This window comes from Eleutherodactylus coqui, chromosome 12 (assembly GCF_035609145.1).
Source record: "Eleutherodactylus coqui strain aEleCoq1 chromosome 12, aEleCoq1.hap1, whole genome shotgun sequence".
NCBI classification, from domain to species: domain Eukaryota; kingdom Metazoa; phylum Chordata; class Amphibia; order Anura; family Eleutherodactylidae; genus Eleutherodactylus; species Eleutherodactylus coqui.
The window spans coordinates 52,006,435-52,022,465 of NC_089848.1; the positions used below are offsets into that span (position 1 = coordinate 52,006,435).

General features: G+C 44.0%; 1 protein-coding gene across 6 annotated transcripts in view; it reads left to right on the forward strand.

Annotated features, from left to right (window-relative positions):
* The window catches only part of THRB (thyroid hormone receptor beta), a 292,504-nt gene that overhangs the window by 109,031 nt on the left and 167,442 nt on the right, over nucleotides 1-16,031 (forward strand). The window lies entirely within an intron of this gene.

Consider the following 16,031-nt stretch of genomic DNA (forward strand, 5'->3'; position numbering starts at 1 on the left):
GGTTAACAGCGATGGTCACTGTCCTCATGTGACCCCGCTGTTGCAGCTATTGGCCTGCTATCAGATGGCACAAACTCAATTCTGATCCCGCACCATCCACAGGATGTAAGGTTATATCTTGTCATGTTAAGTACCATACTGCCCTGACGTAGCCTTACATCCTGTGGCGTTAAGGGGTTAAAGGGCTTTTCCAGGCATTGCCTTCTGTCAGTGCTGGGATACACCAGGCTTGGAGTGGAAGCCGCTGCTCTGACCCCTGTGTAGTGGCTGGTGCTTGTAATTGCAGGCGCAGCTCCTAATAAAATCAGTGGGAGCTGCACCTGCATTTACAAGTGCCGACCACTACACAGGAGTCGGAGCAGTGGCTTCTGCTCCTGACTCTGGTGTATCCCGCAGTGACATTGAGGACTGCCTGGAAAAGCCCATTAGCACTCTAGTTCAGCAGAAACCCTTTCATTATTTAGGCATTGTATAGTGACATTAGATGTCCCTGCAGTATTGCTGGGGTATTGTATACATATAAAACTCTGTTTAAGTATATTTAGAAATTACATTCTGTCTTTAAAAAAAATGCTCTCCCTCCTTCTCTGATTGGACTTTAAATCGTTATTTGCCGTAGATGGAACCGATTACTTGTGCACCACAGGCCATCTCTAGTGGGTACACCCTTCTGCTTCTTTTCTTCAACCGTTCTTCTTATTTACTTACCTACCTCTCGCTCTTTACCTTTATTCTTTCTCTTCTACTTTTTCTGTGGTCCCACTGTTTTCTATTGGGTTTGAGTAGGTTGATTTAGTAAGGCTTGGGTGTAGCTTTCACTAATAAGACTTTTAACCTGGGGCTCTGTGGTCATCCAATACAGGAACTGACCTCTCTCTCTTGTTTGATTCCAACGTAGAAGCAGTACATTTGGGGTAGTGACCTCTGATCATGTTATATGTTGCGGATATGACAGCTTTATCAACTTTCTTCTTATAACAGAAGAGTTGATCGTGTGATATTACACACAATTTTTCACTTTTTTGCACTATATAAACACTTCAAGTCTGTACAAAAAGCTTTCAATAAAAATTCTCTCAAACATAAATTGCAAATAAGGGTCCCTACTCTTTCTGCCCATGGACCCACCTTCTATAAATGCTGCCCCGTGTATGGCAGCACATGGAGTCCTCATGCATCCGAATACAGAGCTGTATGGAGTCGGTGTCGCACCATAGTTAGTCCGTGATGCACTTTAGTCTACCTTTAGTAGGATTGGTTTAAACCTGTCTTTATTTCTCCTAGGATGGAGGTCCGCTAATCTCCTATATTTACTTATGTCTACTAAACAGTTTCCAGAACATGTAGTTTGGGATTTTCAGGCAGTATTTTGGTTGGAATATGTGTGGAAATCATTATAAAGCGAATTGCCTAGAGAGTCTCCAGTTACTAAGTTGCTTTCAGTTTGCTATTGACCAGGTGGCTGTATACCTCCTCCTTTTGATGAAATAGCAGTTTCTGCCATCTTGCATTTGGCAGGCGCATGCATCATGTGGGGAACCTGTCCCAGCAATAAGTAACATAATAGTCCATCCGTTCCTCTGATAGACTTGTACTTTCCTTCACCAGCGGATCTGGACGATTGTGATTAATGACTGTGTTATTATTCATGTAAGGATGTGGTAATCTACTACATGACACTTTCCAAGAATAGTTCGACATTTTGGTCTGTGGAGTAAATGTACATACAGTAGTTTGTTATTGAGACATCAGCAGAACCTATGCAATGCTTTTACCGTATATTCTTTAGGAGGACTTAAACTTCTGTCTCCTGAAACTGAAGGTGAATTTTAACACTGCGTCTTTGCCATGCTTGCACACATAGTAATTAGAATCCTAAACCTTACCAAAGGCTCTATAACTCGAGACCATATCCCATCTGAAACCTTATCATGCCAGACAAAATACCCTAAGTGTGCTTTCACATCTTTGTCGCCGGTTCCGTTTTTTTGCTGAATTCGGAGAGTAGGAAAGTGAGAATTCCCTGGCTGATCGGCTCTGTTTTACAACAGAAGTGAACAGAGGTATTAGTGTGTCTTGACGCCACCGGAAGCTAGGGGTTTGACAGGGTAACGGCCCTGTCACACCCCTAGCTGCCGATTGTGTCAAGATCTGAAGGTCCTACAAGGTGCTGTTAGCTGGCTGTCCCCCGGCCATGGGTGCATGCTCTCACACAGGAGCACTCCCTGTGCTGCACCGCAGATAGCTTCCTGTCCCCCTGCCCTGCTACATTATGGCTCCCTGGTGTGGGGCATTGTACCCCCGACCCTCTGTTTTCTACATGCTGGTGTGCGCCTTATTGTAAAGTAATATACCGGCGGAGGGTGGGGGCGAGGGAAGGGGGCCGGCACCGCCAAAGCCGCTGCACCTTGCTGTACCTTGCTGTCCAGTGCCGAGGCCAAGCCTGCTGTGCGCTTTAAAACAGAGTGTGGTAGCGTAGGCGGGGAAGGCCCTTTCCGAACTGCAAATGCACGTCTGCATGGGACCCTCATGCCAACGATCAGATATCAGTGCGGCCGCTGGCTTTCACTCTTTGTACTAGGCTGGTGTGGCCTCAGAGCTTCTGCTGAGCTGGCAGGGAAGCCGCTTCATGCTACTTCGGTCTCTCTGCTGAGTCCCACCCTGTTCAGTTGGCCGGGAAGGAGCTCTGTGATTAAGCTATAAGACGCTTTGTGCACGGGTGCCGGGTAAATGCCTTGCGGCGGCCTGTCGACAGCACAGGACGCTGTCTGTTTTCCCCAACAATCATTAGTGGGCAGCCAGGACCTAAATCCCATTCAGGTCGGCAGCCAATCACGTTCAGGGGGCGTAACCCCGTCTATCAAACTTGACTCCACCAGGACTTCACTAATACCGTGAAAATCACGGAATGGCCCCTATTGACTAGAATGGGGTCCGTTCGGTTTCCAGCCAGCTACCCAGCTTTTTGCCTGAAGAAAAAGTGCTGAATGCAGTGCTTGTTCTTCCGGTATTTTGTGCCGGCGCTGCGACAGATCCTCCGACCGGAGGTTACAACGCAGATGTCAAACCACCCTAAGAAACTTCTTTTATTTATGTACCAAAATCTATTTCTAATCAGGCTTACTTAAAGAGAAAGTATATTCCAATTGGGTAAAAAGACCTTGGACACTTTGTTTTCTGATATCCAAGCCATTTATACTCATTGCTAGAGATGAGCGAACGTACTCGTTTAGGGCGATTTCGCAATCGAGCATCGCTTTTTTCGAGTAACTGACTACTCGAGCGAAAAGATTCGGGGGGCGCCGGGGGTGAGCGGGGAGTTGCAGAGGGGAGTGGGGGGGGGGGGGGGGAGAGAGAGCTCCCCCATGTTCCCCACTGCTACTCCCAGCTGCACCACGTCGCCCCCCGAATCTTTTCGCTCGAGTAGTCAGTTACTCGAAAAAAGCGGTGCTCGATTGCGAAATCGCCCTAAACGAGTACGTTCGCTCATCTCTACTCATTGCCATGGACCTTCTAGGTGTATCAGTACAAGAATATTAATTTTAAGTTCTCACTCGCTGGTATATAACTCCAGATACAACACACCAATGGTGCTCTAAGGCTGCCTTCCCGGGTAAAGGCGCAATAAAGATCACTTTTCTAGATGGTGTGATTGTAGAGTGCACATCTTTTTCCACAACACTGGTATTCACTGGAAAAAAAGGATCTGAAATGTAAAGATGTGTATTGGTCTGTATGGGTGATGTAGAGCTGAAATTGTGCATATGTGTCTGTATAATATGGAGTGGCTGGATTGAGTAGTGACTAAGAATACTGCCTCTGCCTTTGACATGGGAGACTGGTGTTCAAACCTTGGCTGAAACGTGTGTGTGTGTGTGTGTGTTTAATTGGTCAAAGCACTGTAGTTTTTTGTTTTTTTAAAAAGGAGGTGAATGGGGGGGGTCAGTTTGTCTCTGAAAAAGGAGATTAACTGGCAGATAAAGGTAAATGCAGGAGGAGAAGAAACTGCAACTGTTATGACTATCAAGATGCAGTGTAGTGCAACCACGATCTATCACAGTATGTATTGCGTCTTACAGGCACTTGGTAGGAGCCATGGGTGTAGTAGTCGTGCCGATCCGGAGAGATAATCGGCGACAAGCATCCTGGAGTCATGAGTCAGCAATGGGTGGTCTCGGTATGCAGTACAGAAGGATGAGGCAGTAAAGTAGTCCGATTGAAAGACAGAAGTCAGCAACGGCTGGCCTCTATATGCAATTCAGAAGGATAAGGCAGATAGCGTTGTCTGGAGGGAAGCCAGGAGTTATCAGGAAGTCTTCAAGTCATTTGTAGCGGAGAAAGAGGAGAGAAATTAGATCAAGGGCTGTGAAGTACAATAATCACACAAGGAGTGGGTGAAAGGGCCAGTCATGTATAGGAATTGCTAATTAGCAGCAGAAAGGCGGGAACTAGAACAGGAGCCTGGACAATGCTATGATCAGCAGAGGAGCTCGTCTAGCAGGCTAGATAGTTCACTGGGTAGAGACCCCAGGTTCGAACCCTGACCGTATGATGATCTACTCACACTAGGACTGTTCTCTTGCTTACAGTTGCCGCTATAACGCGTGACAGTAATACAGGCTCTCTCCTCTTATTCAGCTTTGTAAAACAATGAGAGCAACTAAATGATCCTCATTCGTTTAGTGGGTGGGATTTAGTATTCATGTAGGAGGAGGATAAAGAGTGAACAGGCAGTGATGCAGCCCAGAGGATTATGGGAGATGTAGTAGAGGACTGTGAACAGGGAGTACTGATGTAAACCACTATTAAGCACAGTGGATGCTGCAGAATGAAGAGGGAAGCAGAAGGTGATGGATAGATTCACTAAAGATGAGTTATGACTATTTTGGAATTTGACTTTGCTCTCGGAATACTCCTTTAACCTTCTAATCTTGTCTTGTGTTCTACTTACCAATGTCCTTTTTTTCTTACCTCCTAGCTGGATGTATGCAATTAACAGCAGGGATCAATATTCTCACCAATCCCCGCTGTTTCAGCCAGAGCCGGCTGTCAGTCACAGCCGACTCCCACTGCGGGATCATGCGGGCTTACTTCTGAGCCTATACCATCCACAGGTCATAAGTTTACGCCCTGTTGCATTAACTACCGCCCTACCGGGCCGTAAACTTACATCTTGTGGCATTTTGTGGTTTAAAACAGATCCGTTAAATAGTCCTCACCTAACAGAACCAAATGGAAACCTTTCCGCTCAGCTTCATCACCTATTGACTTTCCGTTTTGATTTCTGTTCCCCCCCCCCCCCCCCGGTGAAACAATAACGTAGCGGTCTGCACTGTTTCCATTTACAAAATGCAAATTAAATGGAACAGAGGCAAACCGAGTTGGACTGAAGCACTTTAGTTCCAATTGAAATCAGTGGGAACTTAAAGAACTGTTGTTTTCTATTTAGTTGCTCCTCAGATGGAACAGCTGAAAAGAAAACAAAAGCACCGATGTAAACAAGCCCTTCGTTATATGTCATCACAGAATCTTTCAATAAAAAGATAATTGAAAAGAAAACAATCCAATTATGGAATGAGATAAGATGTATAAACGTAATGCTCCGTTCATGAAAGCCATGACGCTCAGCTGGATCCCCCATAGAATGGATGTAATGGCGCCTGATGATGGACCACTCGTATTAGGTTTAGTAAGGTAGAGTGATCCACTCCCTCTAGATCAGTAGATCCAATCACCGTGAACAGACCAGGAAGATGCTAATATTCAATGCTATTCATTAATGTCAGTAAGGACGGGTTTCAGAGCAGGCACTTCTTTCTCAATTCAAGACAATTCAGAGGAAGGAGCCTCCGCTATGAAACCCATCTTTACTGACATTAATGAACAGCATTGAATATTACCATCGTCCTGGTCTGTTCACGGTGATTGGATCTACTGATCTAGAGGGAGCGGATCACTCTACTAAACCTTCTATATAGTATGGTCCTCTACCGTACTGCATCTTTACACTCCGGAGGCGGTTGGAGCTTTCATTATTCCTGATGATTGCTGCCAATCTGTGGATTACTCCAAGGCCTTGATGATTGTGAGTAAGTCTATTTACTGTAAAACTGCTTGTTATCAGACAATACCACCCATGGAAGCACTCTGCTTCTTGTTTTTCAGTTATAATGAGGTTTCTCACATTGCATTGTGGTGTCTCTCACTTTGATAGGAGAAATAGAACTGCATTCAGCACTATTTTTCCCATTAAACTTGATGGAATCTGCAACAGAAGAGCCGAATGGAGCCTCTGACACAGGTGTGAACAAAGGTTAATATATATACCTCGTTTGCTGTAGTCAGGAAACCCATTTGCCTATAACAATATAATAACACATGTCGTAACTGAATATTATACTCCCAGCACATATGAAAAATATTTACCTTCCTGGATTTCTCATGTAATATTGTGTAACAATATTGACTCATAATAGATCTAAAGAAACACTCAGGGCAAAATTGATACATTGTTATGCTTACTGGAGGAAGTAAAAGAATGCAGAAAGGTGCAGGTTTTTTTTTGCTTTGATGTTCTTTGAATGTCTGTGTATTGATCTGACCCTCAAGCTCTACATTGGGCATAGAATAGTGTAGGGTGTTCTTTAGTTACCCTCTATTCGACAGAATTTCTAGCATACTCGATGGTGCTCGCTACGAGGGAGGGGGAGGGGGGAGGGGGAGAGAAATCGGCAACCGGCTGGTCCCATACAAAAATGCTCGAGTCTCCCATTGTAGTCAATGGGGTTCGTTACTTGAGTAGAGCTCTCGCATTTTACGAAAGGCTCGACTCGAATAACGAGGACCCGAGCGTTTGGGTGCTCGCTCATCTCTAATCACTTTATTCATTTCAGTGGGACTGCCGTAGATGGTTAAGTACAAGCGCTCCGCTATCTATGGCTGTCCTGTGACTACCACCGATTAGATATTTGTCCCCTATTCTGTAGAGAGGGTCTTTGGGTGGGACAACACCTTTAAATTTGTAAGGTTTATGTAATTGTTAAGGAGCCATATATTTATTTTTTTTTACAATAAGTAACCATTCTAACCAACAAGCCAAAGACGTCCATGGCAGGTTTTTAAAAAGTATAATCTCCATGGTATATCCTTTGGATCAATTATCATATAATGTAAAGAACATGACACAATTAGAAATCTGTCCAGATCCAGGATTTTCTAAAACACACTTTGCAAGATTTGGACGGCCAAGTTAGGAAATGGTATGACAACTTTGAAAAAGTTAGAGGTTTATATTGCGTAGATCAGAGAAAGTATGGATGTAACCACTGTTGTCTGCATGCTTCACTCGATGCAGTTTTATAGGAGAGCTGCTAAGAATAAGCTATGCTGGAAAAAACGAACATGGCCATCCAATCTGTAGTGCGGTTGTCACTGTACTGGGGTCTTGGACAGTTACTCTAGACTCTTAAAAGGCCACTTTTAAAGAAATAAAGCCTGTTGGGCTGTGTGGTAGTTCGAAAGCAAACATAAAAGAAGCTGCAAATAAAAAAACAAACCAGAACTTACACCTTTAATTTCCTTCTGATCCAATGCAGAAGCTACAGTGGTAATCCATTGGGTTTTCTTTACTAGCTGCCAGCAATGGTAATTACAGTAAGTACAGCACGTGATCACTGAGGCCTTTTGATTGGCTGCAGCATTCATGTGCCGGTATGGGGTATTAGTGTATCTTGAAGCCACCGGAACTAGGGGGTGGAGGCAAGATACACTCCCACAACTAATGCCCCCGCTGGATTGGCTGGCCAGGAAAATGGGTGGCCATCATCTCCCCAGGCTGCTGCTGTGAATGTCTCCACTGCCGCTCGGAATTCATGGGCTGCTGCTCCTGAGAATGTGTCCTCCGGCGCTCAGCCTTAATGGCCTGCTGCTGTCAATGTCTGGTCTGTCGCTCCCCAGGCGGCGGGTGCTCTCATCATCTCCCTAGCCTTGCCCTCCGCTGCTCGCCGTAAATGGGCTGCTGCTGTTACTGTCCGCTCCTCAGGCGGCAGTTTTAAATCTCCCCTCTGCCGCGCTCATCCTGACTGCCCTCCTGTCAATGTGTCCTTGGGCGGTTGGTGTTCCCTTGTAGCTGGCCGAGGACAGTGACAGTGGCGCAGCTGGGAGGGGTGAAGCCAGCCCTGTGCTGCAGACCCCACTGACACCTGAGGGCATGTAAGTATCAGCAGGGGACCTTCACAGCACAGAGCTTGGAAGCGCCACACCCAACAGAGGAATCCTTGACAGCAGCAGATCCAGTGGCCTCTGTTACAGCGTGGGAGGGAGCAAACCATGCCCCTAGTTCCGGTGGCCTCAAGATACAGTAATACCCTGGTATGGTAGGTAATGCAGCATTCAGTAATTAAAGACCTGCAGGCGACCACTGGAGCATCTGTGCTGGAGGGAAATGGAAGCTTGGAGTCTTTTTTTTTTTTCTGTTTGAGGATATTTGCTGCTGCCTTTTTGAACTACCAGAGAACCTGTTCAATGCACTTACTCAATGTACTGTTTCACTATAAAGCAGATAGTCTCATTTCATTGTATTTGTTCATTTGGAAAGCCTGGCTCCTATCCTTTTTGCTATCATTCTGCGGTCAGATCACATACACAGTAACACTCACTTTTCCATGTGTTTCTAGAGGCTACGATTAAACTGAGCGTGTTGTACCACTAATACATTCCTGCTTCACGCCCACATTCACTATTCATCCACATTCATCTGTTTGCTTTCGGTCTGTAGTTGGCACAGGTACTCGGCTGCAAGCACATTGCTTCATTATGCTTTTAATCAACAATCTAAACAGAAATATAAGCCAGAAAGCGTGTTTATACAATCGCAGCAGTATGTAACAGAATGAATATTTAATGTTCTTTGTTATGATAATTCCATCTACTATAAATGCATTTAGCTACAATGATGCCGGCTGATAACATGACTATTTTTATTAGTTATTCATTAAATTGCATTCTTTGCTTTGCTTGTTTGTTTCAGAATAATTAGGAAAGTATATTTTAAAACTTTGTGTTTTTTCATAAGATTGAAACTCATGGCGAGGGTGTAGCTAGCACTCCTGAAAAGCAATGCAGCTTCTCTGGTCAGAATCCCAAGTTTTGCTGGGTCAGCTATAAATTAAAGAACATCTCTCCCAACTGTCTGGCTCTAAATTACTAAGTGGGAAAGATGTCTGGGTGTTTCATCCGCTCTGTTCACGCTGACGAGGAATGAGTTTCCTACAGCACAGCAAGCAATTCGGTATTTTAGGTTTAGCTACACTCTTTTAATGTACAGAAAAGGCGATTTTTAGCATTTTTGCAATAGGTTTTCTCAGCCTATTCTGTACTGTACTTTTCTCTTACAAAACCCCTCTTCAGCTATGCAGCTAGTCAGGGTTGTGGCATGCACTACTGTTAACACGGATGCACTGAGTTCCTGGCATTGCATCGGTTCTAGCAGGGAGTGTGTAGAGGAGAAGCTGTCTGCAACAGAGAACGGCTTCTCCTGATTTAGAGTGCTTCCGGGGACAGTAGCGGGATGTGGATTTATAGAACAAAAAAAGTCTATCTTACTCTTTAAAAGTTGCAAAGAACATGCATATTCAGTGCCAGGGACAGAATGGCCTGCTGAAATAAGAGAGCAGCCTCTGATGGACACACAATAATAAGCAGAAGAGAACTTGGAAGTGAATTTGGAGCCAAGAACTTGCCACCAAAGTCTATTCCTTGATAACCTAGTTGACCTTTTTGATGTATCTACATTGTAAATAATGTTGGTCATTCCAGCGCCAGAGACATTATGCCTCTCCGACTCTTCATAGTTCAATCTTATCAACTCAATCTTATATTGTTAAAGTAGAAGCCAGTGTGTAATACAAACATTGTAAGTCCTGCATCTGAATAGCTGAGGAAATTGTAAAGGGCCAGGAAAACCATTCTCGGTCAAAGGAAACCACAGTAATAACCTTGATAAAAAAACAGGGTCTATTAAGTGATTGGGTAAAACTTAGCAAAGCAGAAACCAAACAAGTCAGTAATTAATCATATCCAAGATGTAATGCAAAGTCTGAGCGGCTCTTATAATTCTGTTACTCACGCCCTTCTAGATGTGTGACATTTCATCAATCTTTGCTAAGAGAAACAATCCCATGAGAATGAATGTGTTCGTGTTTGATAAGTAAAGGAAGGGTTAGAATGTAAGCTTTTTGTTTGGCTAAAATCAGAAAACATTAAATAATAGTACTGAAAAACAACGCAGATAAATTAAAATACATTAATGATTTCTCTATTTGCCCTAAGATATTGGTTTTTTGAATGTTCACAGGATTTGTAAACCTTCTATAAAACCGTGTAAAGAGCTTGAATTTCGTAAGAAAAAATGTCCGTAAACAAAAACAAATGATTCTCCATAGAAATGTGATGCCTCTTTTAAAAATTACTAAATTGATGATACACAGATGAGCATAAGGCCTCATATCCACGGGCGGATCTGATTTGTGAGTAACCCGCAAATCAGGCCGCCCATAGGGATACATATGCCTCCACAAATACATTAAAGCATGCAGATTTTATTTGCAGACCTTTCAGTCCAGAAAACAGATCGCAGCATGCTCCATTTTTCTGAAGTCAATGGAAGCTGTCCGATCCGCGGCACACTACAGACATGCCGCGGGAAAGCAGGAGGTTTTAAAGAAAAAAAGTACTGAGCATGTGCGCGGCGCACCTGCATGCATCCGCTGTGCAGAAGAAATAAGACCCAGGACGGAGAAGACCCACACAGGATCCGGACAGGTTAGAAAATATCCATGGCCACGGGCTGGGTCTGCTCCCGCGGGCGGACTGTGACCCGCCCCAGCACATGAGGCCTAAGTTGTCTGAAAAGTTAGGTACACCTTAACAAATAGGCTGTCACCACTATATTATAGAGACAATTTCACAGTGTGTCTCCCATTGCCACCTTACATAGAAAAGGAGTGTAGAAAATGGGAGACACACTGACATCGGCAGCCATTTGTGGGATGGAGGTACTGTGGTGTTCTGCAAGGAGAATTCATGAACAGTATTCATTGGTAACTTGCTTATGTACACATCCTTTTTAAGGAAGATGACCAAACCCTTTAAGGCTAGGGTTAACCCTTTCCAATCCACTGTCTGACCTCTGAAGACATTATGATTTAAGGCTGTACAGCTCCGATGTTGGAAGACATCCATCGGGGGTTCTCTTACTCTATATCGCCAGCCTCTCTGCTGTCGGAGCCTATCCAACGTGTCACCTCATGCAGTACTGGCTTTAGCCAGCAGATAGCGCTGTTGTATAAACAGCTGAAAAAGAGTAACCCCCTAGGAAAACCAGGATACAAATTGGATTGGAAAGGGTTAAAGGACTAAGCTAGGACTTGATATCTCAGAGATTACAACTGAGCAACTCTGTTTAGGTATTTCAACTAAGGTTGCCAACAGTCCTTAATTTTCCGGGCAGGCTGTAAAAAGAAAGCACTTTTTTTCCATTGTTTTACGAACAATGTAACGCAGCCATGATTTTTTTAGGAAGTTGCAAAAGCTTCAGGTTATCATGACTGTAATTGTCATCACTCTATACTTCACAGTAAATGTTACTAATGTCTTCATATTGATATTCTAGGATGTAGACCTGTATGCCACCACTCATAGCCTTCATGATTCAGTAAGGTTATCCAATGTGTCCATAAGAAATATTGACTGCACGATGTTTGGATAAGTTGTCCAGAAACAAACTATTGGGTTGTTCCTCCTGATTTCCACAGTGTGAGAGAAGTGCTTTGCTAAATTTAATTTCTGATTATACAATAAATGAGACCTTTTTCCTATGCCTAAATAAAAAATAGTATGTTCCGACCATCCCTTTAAATAATCTTTAAGGTTTTTTTTCTAACCAACTTCTTGCAAGGTCTTGTCTGGTCCTTCCGCCACATACAATGAGGTTTAAAGAAAGAAGCTTGTGTTGTGTTATTGTGTGGTTGTGTGGTAACGCATTAGGGCACAGAAGTAGGTGAATCATGTCTAGATGAATAATTAATTTCCAGCATACATTCATTATGCTCATAACAGAAAGCTTAGAACATAATGCCCTATATTAGACTATAGTTTTTCACTTCTAGTCCGTGTTGCACTAGTACATGTGTACTTTTTAGGCTCCTGTTCTTCTTCTGGCTCTGTTCTAACTCTGACCTTTTAAACTCATCTCTCTCCTTCTCTGACCACAATTTTCTCTCCTTCACTATCAAATATTCTTGTCTCTCCCAGGACATTCCTATCTATTGTACACACAGGCCTTTAACACTCAGCAATTTCTAGACTCCCTACAGTCATCATAGTCTCCAATCTTTTCCCTATCCTGTGCTGAACTGGCTGCCAAACATTATAACAAAACTTTCAAAGTGCCCAAGGCAAAGCAGCCGTTTCCACACGCCAACCCTCCCAACTCCAAACGCAGCAGAGTTGGCACACTCCTCAAACACATGTCTTCCAGTGGAGCTCTAGGTATGCTGAATGCCAGTGATAAAAATCACAGATGTCAGCAGATTTCCTCCATTACAAATCCATGCTCAGAATTTACAACTCTTCCTTTCATTACGTCAAACAAGCCTATTTCACCACTCTCATTTCCTCACTATACAATAACCCAAAATGACTGATTCTCACTCCCTTCTAGGGCTAACTAAAGCGCAAATGCCTATGACAGATCTCCGAGGACCTGACCCCTTCTTTCAAAGAGAAAATTGACAATATCCGACTGGATATAACTTTCCAATCCCTGAGTAGCATTGATGCCATTCCCTCTCCCAGCTCCACTAGTTCACTCTCAGCATAAGTCTCCAGGCTCTTCACTTGTTCGTTAGCTGCATTAGTGACCCATCTCCAGCATGCATCGTCCAGTCAAGAATTGAGGGACAAATTTATGCCTAGTTTTAGCTGTATGAGCTAACATTTTTGAAAAATATTGATTTCTATATCTGCTTGTTCTTTCTCCCTCCTCATACTGTCGGTGATTGAACCCTTTCCTGTATGCACACTCATACAGAGATGGCCATTAAAGGGGATATCCAATGATTGGTTCAAATGTAAAAAAAAATGGCAGCAAATGTTTTAAAAAAAACCAAAGAAGCACTACTTACCTGTTATTTTCCCTGGCAATCCAGTGCTACTGCTCCTGTGGTCCTCCGAATCATTGGCCACAGCAATCGCATGCCATAATTGATGCCAGGAGTATGACATGTGACCTCTATAGTCACTGATTGGCTACAGCAGTCAGATGGTAGCCATTTATGAACAAAGATCAGGAGCTGCAGTGCTGGATCGCTCGGGGTAAGAAGAGGTAAGTATCGATTTTTATTTTATTTTTTATTATTTTACATTTGCAGCCATTTAAAAAAAAAAAAATCAATAGTTTGATAACCCCTTTAATTCCTTTGAGAGAATGGGATACAATTTGGGATAATACTCCTTTTGGGCCGCCAAGCACTAGGAATCAATATTTCAGCAATCCTTCCCTTTTCCTCAATGAGGCAATAAGTTACATCTGATTTTAGCAGGATCAGCCAATGATCTGCTGTATACGGGGGCTTCCCAAACTTGATGATAAAAATCAGGAGGGGAAAGAAGGATTAGACCTGTTGGATTTCCACATGCCTGATCCTTATTTCCCGCAATAGACAAGCTGCTGCCAGTAACTTATTCCATCTCCCCACGGACATAGATTTGCACGCTCAGTCAAGCATACGTAGTTTAGAATACTGTAATGAAAACACTTACTGTATTACAAAATGAACAAAAAGAAATTTAAAAAAGGGAGATTTACAAAGAGGTCAATTTCTGCATGATAATTAGTGTAAAAAAAAGACCGCCCAAGAGCAAAAAAAATATTATAAAAACAAAAAACCCCACAAAGGATTGATCTTTAACTCTAAGGCCTCATGTCCACGGGCAAAAGAAGAATTAAAATCCGCAGCGGATTTTAACTCTTCTCCCGCACTCGGATCCGCACCCCATAGGGATGCATTGACCACCCGCGGGTAGATAAATACCCGCGGATGGTCAATAAAAGGGATTTTAAAAAAAATGGAGCATGAAAAAATCTGGACCATGCTCCATTTTCGTGCGGGTCTCCCGCGGGGACGGCTCCCGCAGGCTTCTATTGAAGCCTATGGAAGCCGTCCGGATCCGCGGGAGACCTAAAATAGGAATTTAAAAGAATTAACTCACCCGCAGCGGACCGGGAAGGTCTTCTCTTCCTCACGGCCGGAGCTTTCTTGCTTCGGCTCGGCGGATGTGCCCGGCGCATGCGCGCGGCACGCTGGCGAGACGAGTTCATCCGCCGGCCGAAAAAGAAGATCCGGCCGTGAGGAAGAGAAGACCTTCCCGGTCCGCTGCGGGTGAGTAAATTCTTTTAAATTCCTATTTTCAGTCCTCATGTCCGCGGAGCAGGAGGGACCCGCTGCAGATTCTCCATGGAGAATCCGTAGCGGGCCTGATTTTCCCCGTGGACATGAGGCCTAAAGGCCCATTTAGGCATACTGTTATTGTTGAAAAATCGTTATAGTGACCGAAAGCGTATAATAATTATTACGCCTAAATCCGAGACATCGTGAACGTTTGGTCGTCGTTCAGTTTCAGGCTTCATTCACATGACCGTATATCGGCCGTGCTTTCACACCCAGCTGGTATACACCGCCAATCTGATGCATTGGTTAACAATGCATCAGTTCAGATGGTCGTATTCCCGCAGCGTAAAAGCGCCCAGACGGCCAAGATAGCGCATAGGAGCACATTTCGGACGAGCGCTTTTACATCAGCCAGGGAAGATAGTTCAGGAACTATCTTCTGGCCGGAATACGCCGGAGGCTCCATAGATTCCTATGGGAGCCTATGGTAGCTGCCGGGGAAGGGAGGTGGGGAGAAAGTTTAGCAGCGTGTATGCTAAACTCCCACCTCCTTTCCTCCTCCTCTCCGCCTCTTGCTGACTGTTTTCAATCCGAGGGGGTGGTAGCCAGTTGCTAAGCCCATTGCTGACATCTGACGAGGGGGTGGGAGCTTAGCACACTAGCTCCCGCCCCTTTCCCTAGCAGAGAGCTGGCGAGGGGGTGGAAAAGGGGAGGCAGTTTAGCAGAGCTTTGTGTCCTGGGACTGTTTCATGGTGTCTCAGAATCTAATGGGTGCATACTATCATAGATTTCTACAAGTTTTAGGCATTGGCCCTTTTCATCAGATCATTACTAGTTCACATCAAGTAAAGCCCCCTACGATTCAAGGACCCAGCAGTAATCAATTATTTTGACAAAGCTCATGTTGCAGAAATTTAGCTTTTTCCATATTTGGATTTTATATTGAAAGCAGAATCTACTGACTCTTTAACCCTGCAAATATATATTTTTATTCCAACTTTTTCGGTCTCCGCTCAGATGTTAACTGGAAGAAATCCACGGTCATTTTTCATAGAATTCCTTCTGTATTCAGAGGGAGAGATATTTTCCCCTGAAGAAAGTTGAGAATGCTCAGGGAGGCAATTTCAGCTGAGTCTGATGATCTCTTGCATCCTTGTGCTCATCATGTTTGGCACAGTCTTCAGAAATATTAATGAGAAGATGCTTCAGAAATGGAAAAGTTTCAACACGGCCCTCAACCACTCCCTGACCCCGTCCCCCAGACAAAAGCAGCTTTGATGCCGGCCCAGAGAGTTCAGCCTACAGTAAATCAAGGAGTTCCCTGTAAACTTCAGAAAGTTTGACCACAGAGTGGTCTTACATCTCATCCTGATAGGATTTCCTCCTGTTTGAAGCAGACTTAAGAGCTCTCTCAGCACTTCTACTAGCCCACAACTGGTGTCAGAATTCTAATTCTATTGAGACTCACTAATTCAATTTAATCAGGTCTGTAAAATGAAGGAAGTTGATGCGTAGCGGATGTCCACTAGATGACGTTCTGAAAAGCTAAAGCATAGAGGAAGATTCTTCTCTTTGTATTCC